This window comes from Octopus bimaculoides, chromosome 29, assembly GCF_046866305.1.
Source record: "Octopus bimaculoides isolate indiv1 chromosome 29, ASM4686630v1, whole genome shotgun sequence".
Taxonomy (NCBI): domain Eukaryota; kingdom Metazoa; phylum Mollusca; class Cephalopoda; order Octopoda; family Octopodidae; genus Octopus; species Octopus bimaculoides.
In genome coordinates this window covers 5,241,651-5,260,622 of record NC_142956.1, presented here as the reverse complement: position 1 = coordinate 5,260,622, position 18,972 = coordinate 5,241,651, and the positions used below count along the sequence as shown (strand labels likewise).

General features: G+C 40.0%; 1 protein-coding gene across 1 annotated transcript in view; it reads left to right on the top strand.

Moving 5' to 3' along the window:
- The window catches only part of LOC149130311 (adhesion G protein-coupled receptor G6-like), a 564,593-nt gene that overhangs the window by 329,207 nt on the left and 216,414 nt on the right, over window positions 1-18,972 (top strand). The gene's annotated exons all lie outside the window — the stretch shown is intronic.

Sequence of the window (18,972 nt, the reverse complement as noted above, 5' to 3'; positions counted from 1 at the left end):
TAAACAATGAGGATTTAAAACACTGAATGTGTAAATATGTAAAAACAAAATGTCCAATACTTACAATATCCGAACATTCTGGGAAATATTTTCTGGAACAGAATTCAAATTGCGATTTTCACAATATATTTCCTGACTTCCAAAATCACATCTACAAATACTGCAAACGTCTGAAACAGCATGAGCCTCCAAAAGTAATCTCATGTACAGTATCAACACAAAGGTGAACATAACATGGAGATTTTGTCGCCGCATTAATCTGTAAAAGAATAAAATATAAAATATCAGGCACTCCATAATTATTTCATTCCTTTTTCAGATTCTATGAAGGACAAAGATTGCTCCATGTTTCATGCGATGAATTTATCATTGATTTCACTTTCTTTCAAAGTCATAATTAAAAATTAAAAAAAACTGAATCTTGATCAATCAGTGTGAAGAATGAGCGATAATATCAAATAAAAACTGAAAAGCTATCCCCTTGAAGCACACGCACACACAAACACAAATACACACACGCGCGCGCGAAGAGACACAATCCCCCGCGCCCACTCACACATCATCTGTGTATATAAAATACTTTGTCTTCTCTCTCTCTCTCTCTCTCTCTCTCTCTCTCTCTCTCTCTCTCTCTCTCTCTCTCTGTTCGCAATCCATTCACAAACGGCTCAATTAGATCAAATCGAATTTTACATGGTAATACTATCAGAACCCGCATCAACATGTAATTCTTTCGCATTAAAACTATGTAACATTGGCAATGATTCCGTATTACGTCTCAAAACTCAAAGGATAAAAGTGAAAGAATACCATTTATATTGTAATGTGATATATTGTTTCACTTTCATACTTTAATTTTTTTTGTATATTACAGTGTAATTGTCTGTGAATGTATGTATGTGTATATATCTCTCTCACTGTGTGTATCATTGTACGTGAGTTAGGTTATTAGACATATGTGTGTGAGGGCTGATCGGTGTTAATGAGAAATTTGATTTTCATTTCGATTAAAGTATAACATTTCATAGAGATAGTCTTTCTATTTACGCAGATGTACTCGCATAGCAAGTGACTTGATCTGAGATTGCGTGCTCGGAACGTATATATATATATATAGGTGTGTGTGTGTGTTTGTGTGTGTGTGTGTGTGTGTGTGTGTGTGTGTGTGTGTGTGTGTGTACAAAATTCGACGGAGTAACAGTTATATATACAACTTGGTCACACGTACACATGTATTAGTACATAGATATATATATATTTACATGTGGATATACATATACACAAACACTGATACCTTTGCACTCTTACATCTGTAAATGCTCACATACATACATATATACATACATAGTTACATACATACGTATATGCATAAGCACATATGCAGTACGAAATCTTGTCAGTGACCAGGTCGGGTTTTAAAGTGACGAAAATAGTTTGACAAAAATGAAATTTCAATGTCGAAGTGAAACTAACGGTTTTTGTGTGTTCTTAAATGGCTTACAAACTTCTCCCACGCTGCAGTCTTTCTATTGTCTACGGGACTCTTTATACCACGACGATAACATCACATTGTGTATATGACTGTGTATCTGTCTGTGAGTGTATGAGCGTTAGTGCGTAAATGAATATATGTATAATACTGTCTGTGCATTTCCGCGTTAAGTACGTTAATAAACATATACATCTACACATACATATGTAACGGTACGTTATTAAACACACACACACACACACACACACACACACACACACACAGACACACACACACACACACACACACACACACACACACTGAACAACACATACATATTCATATATGACAACTGACATGCCTGAATGTATGTACGTTAGTTCTAGAGGTGAAATTCTTGAAAAACACAATGCGGTGGGAGGGAACAAGATATACACAAAAATACACATTTACTGTTCCATTGCCAGTTAATAATTATCGCAACAGTTGCAAGGTATTTGTAAAGGCATATTTACCCTTACATTAAGAAATGTATCCTATATCTATATAATTCTTTGTCTCTCTGTAAAAATTATTTGTGGTATTTTCGTTAAATTTTCAGTTCCATACACGTGCTTCTACTGCGTTCATTTGCTTATATTTTGTTAATTTACACTGCATGCAAAATATAGACACACTATATACATACAACTCAGTAAGCCATTATGCCTTATTTTTCAAGTAATTCATTGTTACTTAATCTCATGTGACAGCATCGGCTCACTTTATGTTTCTTATTCTACAGCCACACCAGCAATCCAATCTCAGCACTTCGCCTTCTGCAACATTTCAATAGTACACTTCCCCGTCGCCGTCTCTCATTGCATCCCATTTCCGAAATGTACGCAATATCCCCATTATACCTTCATTCACTTTGTTGTCAACCATATGATCGGTCGTATTAGACGGAGCGCTGATCGCCTCAAAGGGAACTATATCCACTGACACCTTTTCGCTGGGTTCAATCATTACATTCCCACCCACTCCCAATTTTCCATCATAGGTTAGGGCCTGGAATCCTCCAAACGGATGTATTACATATCGCTTAGTCGAGTTAGACCATCATTTACACCACAAATGTTTTGTTGTCAATATTGCACTATCCCGTATCACGTTTCAACAAAACTGTAATATATATATATATGTGTGTGTGTATGTGTGTGTGTGTGTGTGTGTGTGTGTGTGTATGTGTGTGTGTATGTGTGTACAATGTATACCACTTTAATTCCGAGAAACACCACGTATCACTGCTAGTATATAATAAAATAACAAGCATGGACGTTCACACTCCAGCGTGACACGAGTTTCAGAAATAAGATAGTCTTCCACTGCATCTATATTACATCATAATATAAAGACGTCCTCCTACCTGTCAGGCACGTGACTATCAGGAATAAAACATCTATTGTGCCTATAGTCGAACCATATCAAGGGAAAAATAGACGAATTGGAGGGATTACAAATATAACCAGCCTTCTATCTATCTATCTATCTATCTATCTGCCGTGTACAATGAAAACTGGATTGGCCAGGAATTTCAACTCCTGGTACAAGTTGATCCAGCAAACTACGAGAAAATTCCACACAGAATTCAATTAACAGAGGATTCAAGTTTCCATGTTGTCGTCGAAGACAGAAGGCCAGTTTGCTACGTTTGTAGTAGCAAAACTCACCTTCGAAACACATGCCCAGTAGCCCAGGATCAAAGGCAACAACAACGTCAACAATCCCAAGAAAGACAACAACAACAACCACAAGAAAACCAAAAGCACAAGAAAAAAACAGCATTACTGCCCACACCGCCATATGCACAACTGGTCAAGCAGCTGTACAGCAAGCCAGCCGAACCAAACAACAACACCACCAGTACCACCAAGAACAGAATCAGCACCATCACCACCACCACCAACAACAACAACAACCCAACAAGAAGAAGGGAACACGAAAAAGACTCCCACCCCACCCCCAAAAACCCAAACACCACATCCCAACTGTCATGAAACAGCACCAACACCACCAACAACAAAATCAACCCACACAAAAATAGACCCCAACACCCTTCCTCTCCCACCCTCCAATTCCTCCGACATGTCGTCAGATGAAGATGACACAGAGGATTGGCAAGTGGCCACGGGGGGAAGAAGAAAACGAGGAAAATAAAGAACGGAAAAACAAACAAACAGAGCGGGGAGGTTTACCAGCCCCGAAACCAACACATCCACAGAAAACAAAAACACCAACACAAACGCACCAACACAGAACCCCACAACAATGTTGACAGCGATAAACACAAACAATCCAGACCTAATGAAATTCATTAGGTCAAACACTAACATAACAGAAAATGACACGAAAACAAGCAATCACCCACGCACAACACCACCACAACACATCAAAATCATACGTAACACGTAGCACATACAATACACTGAAATCTCTCTACCCGGATGCAGTAGGGAGATTCCAGAAATATTCATCTAAAAAACTGTACAAAGACCTTCTGAGAGAAGACTGCGAGGCGAAGAACCAAGAACTTTCGGACAGTAAGTAACTCTCTCTCTCTCCTTTCGTGTGTAAAAGACAAATTTTGATAGGATCATGCTCAAAATAGGCAGTATAAATGTACGTGGCTTGGGGTCGCCTTGGAAACAAGGGTATCTGTTAAACGACTTCAAGTCACAAAATCTGCATGTCATTGCCATCAGCGAGACCAGACTCCACAGCCCGCGGGCCCTCCAGCACATGTTCGGCGGACATTTCAACATTTATTTTTCTCCCTGTCTGCCGAGAATGGGTGGAGGAGGCACTGCGGTGCTTCTTCGGAAGAGTTTGGACCTCAAAGTAAAAGCAATTTTCCTAGACCCGGAGGGTAGGCTGGTCGTCTTGGATGTCGACAGCAGCAATGGGTGTGCTTTTCGACTGATAGCAGTTTATGCACCGTCTTTAACAGGCCGGCCAGATTTCTATCGACGTCTAGAGGTTTTCTTGGGAACGTCTCGACCTTTACTTTTAGTGGGGGATTGGAACGAGGCAACAGAGCCACCATTAGGTCTCTGACAGATGAAGAAGGGCGCGAATTACTCGAGCCTTTCAACAGCACTTTGCCCGACTGTTCGGGACAACTGGTGGGTCAGAACGCAGAGTAGACTTTAGTGCTTACCTGCATGGCCTGCCACGACTCTCAGTAAGAGAGGCGGAGTGTTGTAAAAGACCCATCACAGCCGCGGACGTACGGGATGCGATGGCAGGCTGCAAGGGAGACAAGTCGCCAGGCTTGGACTGTCTGCCCTACGAACTTTATTGTCATATGCCAGACTTGTTTGGAGGCGTCTTGGCAGCTGTCTACTGCAACTGGCAGCAAAACGGGAGCATCCCCGTCTTTGTAAAGCGAGAAGCAGTGGCACTAGTAAAGAAAGACCCAAACAAGGGGAACATCATAGATATTTTTCGGCCCATCACTCTGCTCAACGCAGATTTGAAAATTTTGGCCAAAGTGTTAGCCGAGAGGTTGGCGCTTGTCATCAAGAAACTAGTCGACAGGGCGCAGACGTGCTCCGTGCCGGGTAGGAGTATCCATGACAACCTCCATCTGATCCGCTACATCATGGACAGGGTAGTTAAGGAACCTGGCATGGTGGGGCGCTGATCAATTTGGATCAATCAAAAGCTTTCGATAGGGTAGACCATCACTACTTGGAAGCCGTCCTCATCGCGGCTGGTTTCGGTCCCGTCTTCCGCGGTTGGATCGCTGCCTTATACAGCGGCATCCTCTCGGTAGTTCGCATAAACGGTCATCTATCCAGACCCTTCGGCATCATGCGTTCGGTTCGTCAAGGATGCCCCCTCTCGGCCCTTCTGTATGTATTGACTCTTGAGCCTCTACTGCGGAAGCTGGCGACGCTGAGGGGCATCTCTCGAGAGCTGGGATGTGGGACGAGCGTGTCTGCATACGCGGACGACGTCACCGTCATAGTGTCGAGCCAAAAGCACATCGAGCTGGTCGAGGAGAGACTAAAAGAATACGAAGCGGTAACGGGAGCAAAAATTAACCGAGATAAGTCAGTGGACTTGCGGCTCGGTACCTGGGGAAGCAAGCCCATGCCGTCTAACAGCGTCTCCACTGTGGGACGCTGGACCGACGGGCCGGTTAAATTGCTCGGAGTCTGGTTCGGTCCGGACCTCCAAGTGGAGAAGAACTGGGGCGAAATAATGACTAGGATGGTCACTCTCACCCGGCAATGGGCCGAGAGGAAGCTATCCCTAAAAGGTCGGGCGGAGGTGGCGAGCGCGTACATTGCATCCGTCATCGAATACCGTCTGACTGTCGTGCCTTGTCCCGACCCTACCATCACCAAACTGGAACGCATACTCTTCCGCAGGTCCCGACCCGTAAGTTGTCCTGAACAGGTGGGTCAGGTGTTCCTCGTCGATGCCCAGATTCTGCCCGAGATCGTCGTCGCACCTCCCCTCCACTAATCCTCTATAGAACGCTTTTGTGGAATCAAATTTGCACAAGATTGGGGCAGAGTTGCTTGAGAGCAACGCGACACTCGCGGTGCCATTCGCCGAGCCTAGGTCTCTGTTTAATCCACGACTGCAGTTCGGCTAAGGAGACGAGCTGCGGGAAAGCGCGCTGCACAAACGGCGACCACACCTGTTCACCGTCGTCTAGGAAGCGCCGGAGATGTCGCAGTCTCAGCGCATGTCTGCGCATCATCAACCACGGCATACCCAGCCCTCCATTTAGCGGCTGTTGACAGCAAATGGATCACCTCGATGGTTAGGTGATCCATTTGCTGTCAACAGCCGCTAAATGGAGGGCTGGGTATGCCGTGGTTGATGATGCGCAGACATGCGCTGAGACTGCGACATCTCCGGCGCTTCCTAGACGACGGTGAACAGGTGTGGTCGCCGTTTGTGCAGCGCGCTTTCCCGCAGCTCGTCTCCTTAGCCGAACTGCAGTCGTGGATTAAACAGAGACCTAGGCTCGGCGAATGGCACCGCGAGTGTCGCGTTGCTCTCAAGCAACTCTGCCCCAATCTTGTGCAAATTTGATTCCACAAAAGCGTTCTATAGAGGATTAGTGGAGGGGAGGTGCGACGACGATCTCGGGCAGAATCTGGGCATCGACGAGGAACACCTGACCCACCTGTTCAGGACAACTTTCGGGTCGGGACCTATGGACAACCACCAGAGATCCCTGGCCTGGCAGTGCTATCGAGAAGCATTACCCGTTCGGGATAAGCTTTACAGACACGGTTCGAGACACACCGGACCGACCTGCCCGAGATGCGGTCAGAGCGACGAAACCGTTCTGCACGCACTCGTGCAGTGTCCAAAGATTTCCGACCTGTGGGCTTATGCCGAACGGCTGCTGTCACGTGTGGGACGAGTCCGCCTGTCAGCCGAGTCTATTGTGCAAATTGCTCCACCACCGTCCCTCAACAGGGAAGGCAAGGCAGCGTTCATCATACTGGTGGCCATGGTGAAAGAATGTGTGTGGTGGACCCGAGCGAAAGGATTAGAAACGAAAACTTACCTCTCTGGCCAATCGCTCATCAACTTTTTCAAGTATCACTTGAAAAGGAAGGTGAGAATAGAGAGACAGTTTTTGTCTCGTGAAAGTTTCATTAAAAGGTGGGTGAATGTAGCAAAGATGGTGCGCGCTAGTGACGATACCTCTTTGAGCATGATCCTATAAATCGAGAAAAAAAAATTTTAATCATGTGTCTATTCCCTGCTGAGGTTACCATGGTCTTTTCCGTAGGTTTTTCTCTCCATGGATAAACCTAATGTTACCTCTTTTTACACTATTGACATTTTCTTATATACGACACCCCCACTTTTTTTTTGCCCCTACCGATGCCTTTTGATCGGATTTGTTATATATATTTTTTTAAATTTAAATTAACATTTTTATTTATTTATTTTTTTAAAGAAAGGCTCTACAGTTGTATTTGTCCCCTCTGTGTGCAGCCCTGTGTGGCTAAAAAGAGAAAGTTATCTATCTATCTATCTATCTATTTATCTATCAGAATACCTACCTATCTACTTATCTTTCTACCTCCCTACCTATCTCCCTACCTATCTATCTATCTATCTATCTATCTATCTATCTATCTTTCTATCTAGCTAGCTAGCTAGCTAGATATCTACCTAGCTAGATATCTACCTAGCTAGATATCTACCTACCTACCTACCTACCTACCTACCTACCTACCTACTTACCTACCTACCTATCTATCTATTTATCTATCGATCTATCCTACTGCCTGTTGTCCTACCTGTCTGCCTACTTTATCTATGCCTGTATCTATCGGTTTGTCTGTCTGTCTATCTGTCTATCTGTCTCACTGAAACTTTGAAACTTTCTATCGGCTTCACAAAACTAACATAATACACAACTGTTAGCTGGTCAACATGTGCCTGGTCTGCTATAGAATTACAGAAACAGAGAAGTACTTGGCAGTTTTAAATTCTGCTTCAATATGATTCTTAACAGATTCTGCCTGACCAATTTCTTTGTAAATGGTACGTGATATGATTGCTTATCACTTCTGAGATTGCCAACTGCTTTCGAATGATCCATCATAAATGGATCAAACTGTGCAATAAGTTCTAAAATTCCCCACCAAAAAAACGTTCTTGATATGATTAGATACTATGATCTCTTCCCTACCTCAACATTCAAGACCTCTCTCGACTAGAAATATTATCACAGCTACAACACGGTGCAATATTTCTTGTTTTCCTGCGTTTGTTTTTCTAAGCTCCTGTTAACATGAAGACACCTACGCTAATGATTGTTTTCGACGCAGTATGTTTAGGGCCTTGACTTTGTTCACGTGTTTTCGTTTTCTCCTTTACTTTTTCCCGATCGTTGGAAAACCTGTCTCATCGGCTTAACATCAACGTACTGTAAATGTAATAAACGTCATACTTTGATGGGTGGCACAAGGGCTACTTTCTCAACTATTCCTCAGCAATAACATCAATGGTATAAAAGAATTGAATTATTAAAATAATGATATTTGCACCCGGTTTTCCTTCACCTGACTAATAATGGAGTCGAGATTCTGCGTAGGAATTAGGGGCATGTTTCTTTTCCCATATAACTGATTTTGACTGAAAGAACATGGGTACATATTTTTACTGGCATAAAACCACATGGCTGGGCCTAGATCCCTTAATGGGGTTTCATCATTCACGTAAGTCCGATCTGGTAATTCTTCATCTTCAGTAATTTCGGTTGATACGTGGCCCCTATTTTCTGAAGATGTACTTAGTAATGTAACTGGTTGCTAAAAAGGGACAGCTGATACTGATTTTTTGTAATTAGTTTCTAAGTTTTCCTTTTTCGAAGCAAAAACAATTTCAGTACTCTGTGTATTTGCCAATACAGCAGCATTTATTTCAACATTGTCTTCGGAAATTGTTCCCTTCTAATCTCCTCCGGACAGTTGAATTTTCCGGAGAATATTGGATATTCTTTGTGAGAATATAACCTGAGTACAAAATACTTTCATTTTTCTTAATTGAAAAGCTGTTTGCAAATGTAAGTGTCCAAGGCATTTTGTGCGGAAAGAGAGTGTTTTGGATTGCAATTAAATTGCGTAGCTGCTGCTGACGATCGTTGAGTTTATTTATTTATCTTATTGTCCCGGCTATTTTGCACCTTTTTTTTTACATCTACCTATTTACGGTCAGGAAATTATGATATTAGGTCTCCGATGAAATCACAGCAGCTGTTCAATAGAGATAGCTAAACATTGGTGGCATAGACAACTTGAAAGATAAAGTTGCAGAACAGCACCACCAACCGTGACACGTTCTGAATCACTGTCGTCAGTTACAATTTTTGCATGTGGAAATGGTATGTTAAAAAATAAAATTAAATTTGTATTTGCTTTTAATAACAAGAAAATAACCATAGCAACTAATTATAATACATTGAAAACATTAATGACAGAAACAATTTAAAATATTTTGTTAAAAAAATGAACAATAAGTTTTAATACATCAAAAAATATTAACAGAAATCAATTAAAAAAACAAATTATATTCGATTGATTAAGCTTTCAGAGATATATTGAGTGAAATATCAGTGACAATGAAACCAACAATAAGGGGGTGATGTTACAAAAATGATTTGGCTACCCATTAATTCATTCCTCAAAAGGAATGAATTAATGCATAAAAACAAGTTACTATAGATTTCGTTTTATTTTTCAAAAGCATCATTGAGTTAACTTATTGATGTAGCGCAGGAAGAAATAAAACATTCATTATAAATAAGGTTAGCCAACTTATTTTTTGTACATTCCTTTATTTTTGGTTTAATTTTCATTGATGTGTCCCTTGCATGACCCTACAGAGTTCCAAAGTGGCCGTCATCTCACCAAAACTGATTTAGACCAATCTCTGGAAATGCCATTTTCATTGATAACATTGAAAGTGAATTTCTAAATGCTTCATATAGATTTCAAAGCTAGTGTGGAATTTCTGTAAGGACGAATAGTAGTATTATTTGAAGCAAAGTGAAAAGAAAACGATTCATACATGTTCGTCTGAGCTGCTTTGTACGCCCCATGGCAAAACGCTGCACTAAGGCCCACACAAACACAAACACCCAACACTAAAAACAAGAATTTATATAGTTATACAAAATAAAATTGAAGTTCTAGAAGGAGCAAAGCCATAGGATGCTAAGAATTGTAGTCTTTTTCGACTTCATTAAAAGAACATTCCTTTACAGAATTGTAGAATGTGTTATGACAGAATTTTCCGGGAGCATGTTTCCAGTTTCCAGAATAGTAATTTCGAATGTTTGAACTGGAATAGTATGAAATAACGGAAAATAGAGACAAAAAAAGGTTATTCCGTATTCCTGAGATGATAACAGTACAGTCAGTAATAACCATGTAGACCTGGTGAATCATATTCATGCGATCGTTTGTTTAAGCTATCTGGTACTGACGTTGGAAAGAGAGGATGTAGAACTGAGACTATCGCGGGTGTGCAACTTATGCTTAGCGGGAACTGTGGGTATCATCAAATCCAGAGAAAACATAATAGACATTCCGTGTCATGAAAGCATATATCATGTAAGCATAAAAGCAAGGCATCGATCCTAGAATTTAAAAAAATCTGTTTGAAGGAGAAAAGCATTAACTGCGTTTAGCATATAACAATAGAACATATAAACGATTAAACAAAAGAACCATTATTTTCATATGGTATATACTATACCATTATACCACCAAGAGTAATTAAAAGGAGAATATCATTTGCCAACTCGGTCAATGAACTCCAACAAGTGAATCGCTGTACTTGTAGACCCTACTACATCTGAATTCATTGAAGAGGTACTTCATGTGACTAACGGTATACCAACGAACTATACCACCCATCCTGTTAGCACTGCTTCTCAGAGGGAGGACGACCAGGGTCAGAAGCGAAACCACAATGTCCAAGGCCTCTTTGCTTTACTATCGAGTAATGCACAAGAAGAGGGGAAGAATTTGAAAACCACGAGGGCTCCACAAAAAATCCACGGATGAATTACCACCAGCGACATATCTTCGAAGCGTCCAGTTGAACAATGACTTGAACATTATTCTGGACAACATTAAAAAGGGTGACACTACCGGGAAGATAAGAAACATGGCGCAATTGGTACAGCAGGCTTACCAATATAAGTTGGGCTTGAAGGAAATAAAAAGCAACAAGCTGGACAGTTTCCATAAGAATCAGAGTCAGGTGGCAGAATTGAGGGAAGAGCAAAGACAACTTTAAAATGGTGGAAAGAAGCAGACGGTGAAAGAAAATTAGTTTTAAAGCAACTTAGCACGGAAATACGAAGCATTCTGGTCCATCTGCGCACGACAGAATCATGTTGGAAAAGAGAGAGAGAAAGAGGGACAAATAGAAAGACAGAGAGTGAGAGAGAGAGAGAGAGAGAGAGAGAGAGAGACATGGAAAGGGAGAGGTGGAGACAAAGGAAGGCCTTTATAAACTTCAAGTTCACGCGGGAGTTTAATATTATACTGTACGGAAGACGTGGAGAGCAGAGTAACATCTGTGCATGATGTCCCTAGAAAGATATCCCTCTCTTCTGGTAGAGGGTTATCTTTTCTAGGGACATCGTGCACAGAAGAGAAAGGAGTTGCCCTAGTCTACTCATGATGATCTCGAAAGCATACCAGTGATCGGCAATGAGGGAAAGACGAACAACACACTTTCTGTTGTATGGTTGGATCTCGCTAATGCGTAACTAAGCGTGTCCCACCAGTTACCCCGAAATGCATTGGAGTACTACCAACTACCAGCAGACATAGTCGGACTAACAATGTCCCACATGTATTCGTCGAGGCTGAGATTCACCGTGAGAAATTTCACCACAAAACGGCAGAGTAGGAAAGGGCGTTACGGTAGAGTGCACAATTTCCGGGCGCTCTTTGTAGCAGCCACGAACCTATTGCGAGTGGTGGTGGGGAGCAGACAAGCTGTCCCGAAACTGACGGGAACATACGAAATGCCCTACGCAGGGCATTCAGTAAATCCTGCAATTATTGAAGGTAGCAAAATAAAAGTAGAAAATCTACCGTCCTCGCAGCTTTATAGGAACCGTGGCAAAACAATGTTCTGAGATCCATACAAACACAAACAGCCACCACTAAAAATGGTATTTTATATAAATATAATCATAGAAAAAGAAATTTAATTACGAAAAAGAAGCAAAAACATGGAATAAAAAACAATTGTAGACTTATTCAACTTCATTAATGATCATTCCTCTGTAGCATGCTTAAGAAATGTTACGACCGATAATTTAAAATCAGAGAATTTTGGAGGAGTATCTTTCGTGTTTCCAGTGTTGTAATTTCAAGTTTTTGAGAACTGGAATAGTACAAAACGGCGGAAAATACAGAGAAAAAGTAAGATAAGAAAAAGATTCGTTATAGGGAAAAACAAATTTTAGCAAGCATATAATAATTCCAAAACCGAAAAAAATCTCCTTTGAGTAGATGTGAAATGTAATTTCACAACTAAAACTAAATACAAAATTAAAATTTTTTGATCATATATAAGCAATGTACTTACATGTTCTTCCACAAAGCCAAACCGAAGTCTTCGCTGCCGAATTGAATAATGAAGCTTTGGGGCAGCAATCTATAAGAATGTGCGGGTGCGCGCATGCATCTGTTTCTTTAAGGGCAAATGGTCATTGATAGGTTATTCAGAGAAAATGACCTAAGAGAATTTGAACTAGAGACAATGACTTCTTTCTTTCTATCTATCTCTTTATCTTTCTGTCTATTTATCGTTATACACGCACACACATACACACGTGTATATATATATATATATATATATATATATATATATGTGTGTGTGTGACTATCTCTCTCTCTCTCTCTCTCTCTCTCTCTCTCTCTCTCTCTCTATATATATATATATATATATATATATATATATATATATATATATGGATAACTAGAAAGATAGATATACACATATCTACATATACGCATACATAATTAATAAATTAATTATGAATTTTACAGAAACTATTTGGGGAGTGTTGGCTTTCATATCTCTTGCTTTTGTTGTTTTTCTTTCCTATGTCCTTTCACAATTCCCAGAATAATTTTAGTTGCTTCTGGGACTGAGTTGCTACTTGCAGGCTACTAGCTACTTGCTTTGGGGACTGACTAACTTCAATTAATCGATGCCGTCAAAGTAGTGAAAACTGAATCTTTCACATAAATGAGAATCCGATAAATATTTTAAGAAGTCAGTGTATACTTGTATACTGGGAGAGGACCCCTTCATACAAGATTGCCAGGATCGGAATTTGCCTTCTTCTATGAAACACCCGGTGCTCTCTGTTGTAGAGTGCTTCTTGATACCTGGGGTGAGGGCGACAATTGCTACTTTTAATACGCTATAAATCCGTGTGTCGGTCTGCATAACTCTCTGACAACAGTGTTTATCAATCTATCATTCAAACTATCCATGTCTGTCTATCTATCTATCTATCTATCTATCTATCTATCATATCTATCTATCTATCTATTTATCTGTCTGTCTGTCTGTATGTCTGTCTGTCTGTCTATCTACTTGTCCAGTTATTTTCGGTTCATCACGCTGTTTCTCTTTTCTGTTTTGTATTTATAACTCTACCTGTCTATTTGTCAGTCTTATATCTGACTGTATTCTTTTTATTTTAGACTCCCTATTTCTCGCTCTGTTTCTCTCTTTCTCTTTCTCTCTCTCCCTCTCTCTTTATCTATCTATACAGGTATGCATATATGCATGTACATACCTATGTATGTATGTATGTATCTATCTATCTATCTATCTATCTATCTATCTATCTATCTATCTATCTATCTATCTATCTATCTATCTATCTATCTATCTATCTAAGCAGCTATGTGTCTGTCTAATAGTATATTTATGTGTATGCCTATGCATGTATGTATTATGTATGTGTGCATGTATTATGTTTGTATGTATGTGTGTATGTATGTATGTATCAATCTATCTTTCTATCTCTGTCTGTCTGTCTGTCCGTTTGTAAATATCTATTTAACTTCTATCTCGGTCTGTCTGTCACTCACAACTTTTTATATCTGACTGTACGTCTTTTTTTCAATAAATGTATGTATATATGTACCTAAGTACCTACATATCTATGTGTCTATGTATCCGCGTATGTAAGTATGCATGTATATATGTGTATGTATGTATTTATCTTTTTACATATGTATCTGTCTATATATCTAAATATCTATATATTAATCTGTCTATTTATCTATCTGTCTATCTTGCATTCACTCAATCTGTCTGTCTGTATGTCTCTGTCTGTCTGCCTCTCTGTCTGTCTGCCTCTCTGTCCGTCTGCCTCTCTGTCCGTCTACTTGTCTAGCTAGTTTCTATTTATCAGTGTGTCTATCTATCTTCATGTGACCGAGTGTCGTTGTGTATATGCCTGCGTATGCGTCTATTTATCTGTCACTCCGTCTAACTACTTTTCTGTCCATGTCTGTCTCTCTGTCTCACCCTCTTTCTCTCGCTTCTACCCTCCATACCTACCAACCTACCTACCTACCTACCTACCTATCTATCTATCTATCTATCTATCTATCTATCTATCTATCTATCTATCTATGCTTCTCTATTTGTCTACCTGACTATCTCTATATGAGTCTGTTACTCTTTCTTTATCTCTCTCTTATTGACAAAGCGCTAAGTTACGGCGATGTACATACACCGTCATCAGTTGTTCAGCAGTATGCGCGACAAACACACATACAGATACACAAACGCACACACACACACACGCATACACACACACACACAAACACACATGTATATTATTGGTTCATTCCATAAATAATGCGTTTTTTTACACTTCTTTTATTTTTCAAAATTAAGATAAAGTTCTGTTTTTTAATCTAAAATATATTCTTTCATTTTCTCTAATGCTCTTCCATCTATCTGGTGAACTTACAACACTTCTCTTCCAAAATTCGCTTGTCCGTGACGAAAAATACTTCTCCAGTACTGTTCTGACCTCAAATTCATATTTTGTCCGTCGAATAAATGATAATCAAATGGGGAAAACATGGTGGGTGGGGCATCCTTTTTCTTTCAAACTACTCCAGCCTTTAGAACGTCATCCTCGCTGTATGTGGTCGAGCATTATCCTGATGGAAGAACACCTTTCGTCTTGAAACCAAAGATAGTCGTTTCTATTCTAGCGCTGACTTAAGCCGCTTAAGCTACTCACGGTAAACCTAATTTGTTATCGTTTGGTTTGGTTTAAAATGTTCAAAGTGGACTAAACCTTTCATATCTCACTGTCTTAGGCGTATGACATTTTTATAGGGAACCCATTTCTCGTCACCAGTCACTGTTCGGTCGAAAAAGAAAGGTTCATTCGTGAGATGGGGCAGCAAAAGAGAACACACATTCATCCTTCGTACGTTGCCTTTATTGAACTCACACAGCAAAATATGCCAACTATGCTCCTTTGTCACTTCCATTATATCTTTGAAAGAATAACGGTCAAAATGGAACTGCGCTTTTCAAAACTTGCACTAAAGTATAATTACTGCCTGTTTTTTTTTTTTATAGCAAGTTGATGTAAGTTATTTATCCCGTCACGATTTTTAGTTCATGCAATTGAAAAAACTGCATTATTTATGGGATGATCCTGCCTGTGTGGTAAGTAGCTTGCTTACCAACCACATAATTCCGGGTTCAGTCCCACTGCGTGGCACCTTGGGCAAGTGTCTTTTACTACAGCCTCGGGCCGATCAAAGCCTTCTGGGTGGATTTGGTAGACGGAAACTGAAAGAAGCCCGTGGTATATATGTATATGTATATATGTATGTGTGTGTGTTTTCGTGTCTGTTTGTCTCCCCCAACATCGCTTGACAACCGATGCTGGTGCGTTTACGTCCCCGTAACTTAGCGGTTCGGCAAAATAAACCGATAGAATAAGTATTAGGCTTACAAAGAATAAGTTCTGGGGTCGATTTGCTCGATAAAAGGTGGTGCCCCAGCATGGCCGCAGCCAAACGGCTGAGACAAGTGAAAGTGTAAAAGGGTATATATATATATATATATAAGATTTAGTTGAATTATGTACTTAAGTTGAGGCCCCAAGTCTGTCCAGTGTGGTCCACACGGCTCGAAGTTAGGATGCAAACATTACATCAATGTGAAATAGACCAGTCTCCTCAGATGCGTACGACCATATTGATTTCAAGCATACAGGATACTCCATTATAATATTTTAGTACATTTTTCATCAGTACTAGGGATTATAATACATTGCTTATTTTTGCTACTAGTGTATAATGATAGCAAAAACAAGCAATGTATTTTAGTCGCTAATGTAGCGGGCTGGATGAGATGTGTCATATCAATTCGATATGATGTAGCCCACTGCTGAAGGTAGCGTGTAGATGTAATGCTTGAAGGTCCTCGCGTCGGAGTAACCAGTGAACATCGAAGAATCAACACCAAGAACGAAGAAATATTATTTACATATGTTTATTCGTTTGCCCGACAGGTAGTTAAAGAGATAGTAGCAATTCTAGCGATAGTGACAAGGTTGGCTCGCTGATTAGTTGTTGATAGCGTAGGAAAAGCTTGTCTGTCAGTAAAGAGGGAAAGAGTAAGGAAAGCACTAAGCTGACTAGAAAGGAAGAAAGGGTAAAGGTGGCATCGTCTTTCTTGTGGCCGAAGGTGAAGTGTTGCTCTTGGTCATGTCTGACACAAAAGAACGTGTAGCTCGTTTGTCTGGCTGACACAAAAGGGAGGGTGTCGCTACAACCTCATTGAAATCACGTCATGTTTGATTAATTATCATTGATAGCTTTTTCCCAATTTTCGGTGTGTTTATATCTAGAGATAGCCCAGAGGAACGTTAATCCTTGACTATTTGGCCCATACAGCGAAGCGTGATTCTCTGGTAAAATGGGGCAGCTGTATCACGGAATTCTCTTGGCCATTTAGTTTTTCTACGTGTAGAGTTGGCATCGAGGATGATCTGAGAATTTTTTATGTTTTTTTTTTTCCATCATATGAAAGAAACATTGTTTCCTGATGGCAGTATAACCTTTTAGGACCATAGGCCGCCGGTTCACACAAAAAGCGTTACTAAAATTTGATATGAAAAAACCGTACGGACAGAGGCTGTTCGTACTGTTTTATTGCGAACATAAAAAAAAAATTAAACACAAAGCAATTCAATCTATGTTATAATTATTGTATCTTCTGCCATCTTATGAACAGACCCAGTAATCTCTGGTCAAAGAATTTCCCGTCTTTATGGTGAAAAACTCCTCCAGGTGAATTTTTACATCCCAGTCGGAACTGATGGTCTGTCCATTCAGTGAATTTGGAACGGACCAAAGCCCGTGCAAGTTTAAAGGGACTAAAACCGGTGCAATCGAATATGGAGGTTGCGGCAAAACGTGCCCGTCAGACCCCAGTAACTTCTGTCGCGTTCGAAATTAAGTGTGCGGTCAGGCATTGATGCACTTACGTTTAGCAAATGCTGGATGCTTCTAATGGATCACAGTTCGTGGAAAGAAGCTCGTAAAAGACAACACCTTACCTATCTCACCAAATTGAAAGCGTAACCTTCTTCGGGTAACGTCCTGCTTTGGGCATTTTTTGTATGTGGTTCACCGTGCTTATTCCATCATCGTTTGTTATAGACGATCCATTGTTTTCTCCCGTCACCATCGTTTTAACATCTCTTCAATGAATCGTAGATTGGAATCCATCACGAGCGAGGTTAGTCGCATTAAACCAAAGAGCATCGCGCTTGCTTCTGTAACCAAGTTGACGGAAAGGGTCTTCGACAGTTCGATGTCTGAAGAGTATTTGTAATTAACCTGTTCGCAGGAGGTGGGCTGGTATCGCTGTTAAGCTCAGTTGGCACGCCAGAGCCAGGTGCATCTTGAGCAGAAAAATTAGCGATCGAAATGTTGGACATAAGCATCATCTCCATACACAGCACATATCGTCCAGCGGGTTTCTACCGCTTTCTTGCTTTTCAGCTTTTAAAGAAGAAAATATGAGGTGTCGTTAATGGGCCATTGTTGCTCTCCATTTCTGGATGATTCCAAGCAATGCAACAGGTTGTGTTTCAAATTCACGTCGAACTACTCTGAATTGTCAAGTATCTTAGGAGTGCACATGCGCAAAATACAGACTAAAGTTAACATCAGAATGCTTAAATTGTGTTGCCAATGAAAACTGAACGAACATTTTAACCAACTCTATACATACATACATGCATACATACGTACATACATACAGGATGTCCACAAAGTCTGGGTACATGGGGATTAACATTAAGAAATTATTATTTCTTATATTTCATTGTCTATGTTATGATTTTATTTACTCCTGGTACCCAGACTTTGTGGACACCCTCTACATACATACATACATACATGCATACATACATGCGTACATACATACATACATACATACATACATAAATACATATATGCATACATACATACATACATACATGCATACATACATACATACATACATACATGCTTACATATATGATTGACCGCTAGCTCCGAAAGTCCTTTTATTCTCTCTGTTTATTTCCTCGTGTTCTTTTCTGTGAAGATCGTAGGCTCGAAGCGTAAAAGAATTTCTCACCTGCCCAAGCGCTAAACTAATACACCAGTTTTTTTGTTTATACACCTGTCTTCGTCTTTTGTTTTTCTGTAAATTTCAACTATATATATATATGTGTGTGTAGAGATAGATAGATAGAGAGAGAGAGAGAGAGAGAAAGATAGAGAGAGAGATAGATGTATATATATATTATATATATGTATGTATATATGTATGTATGCATATATATATATATATACTTACATATGTATATATATATATCCTTATATATATAT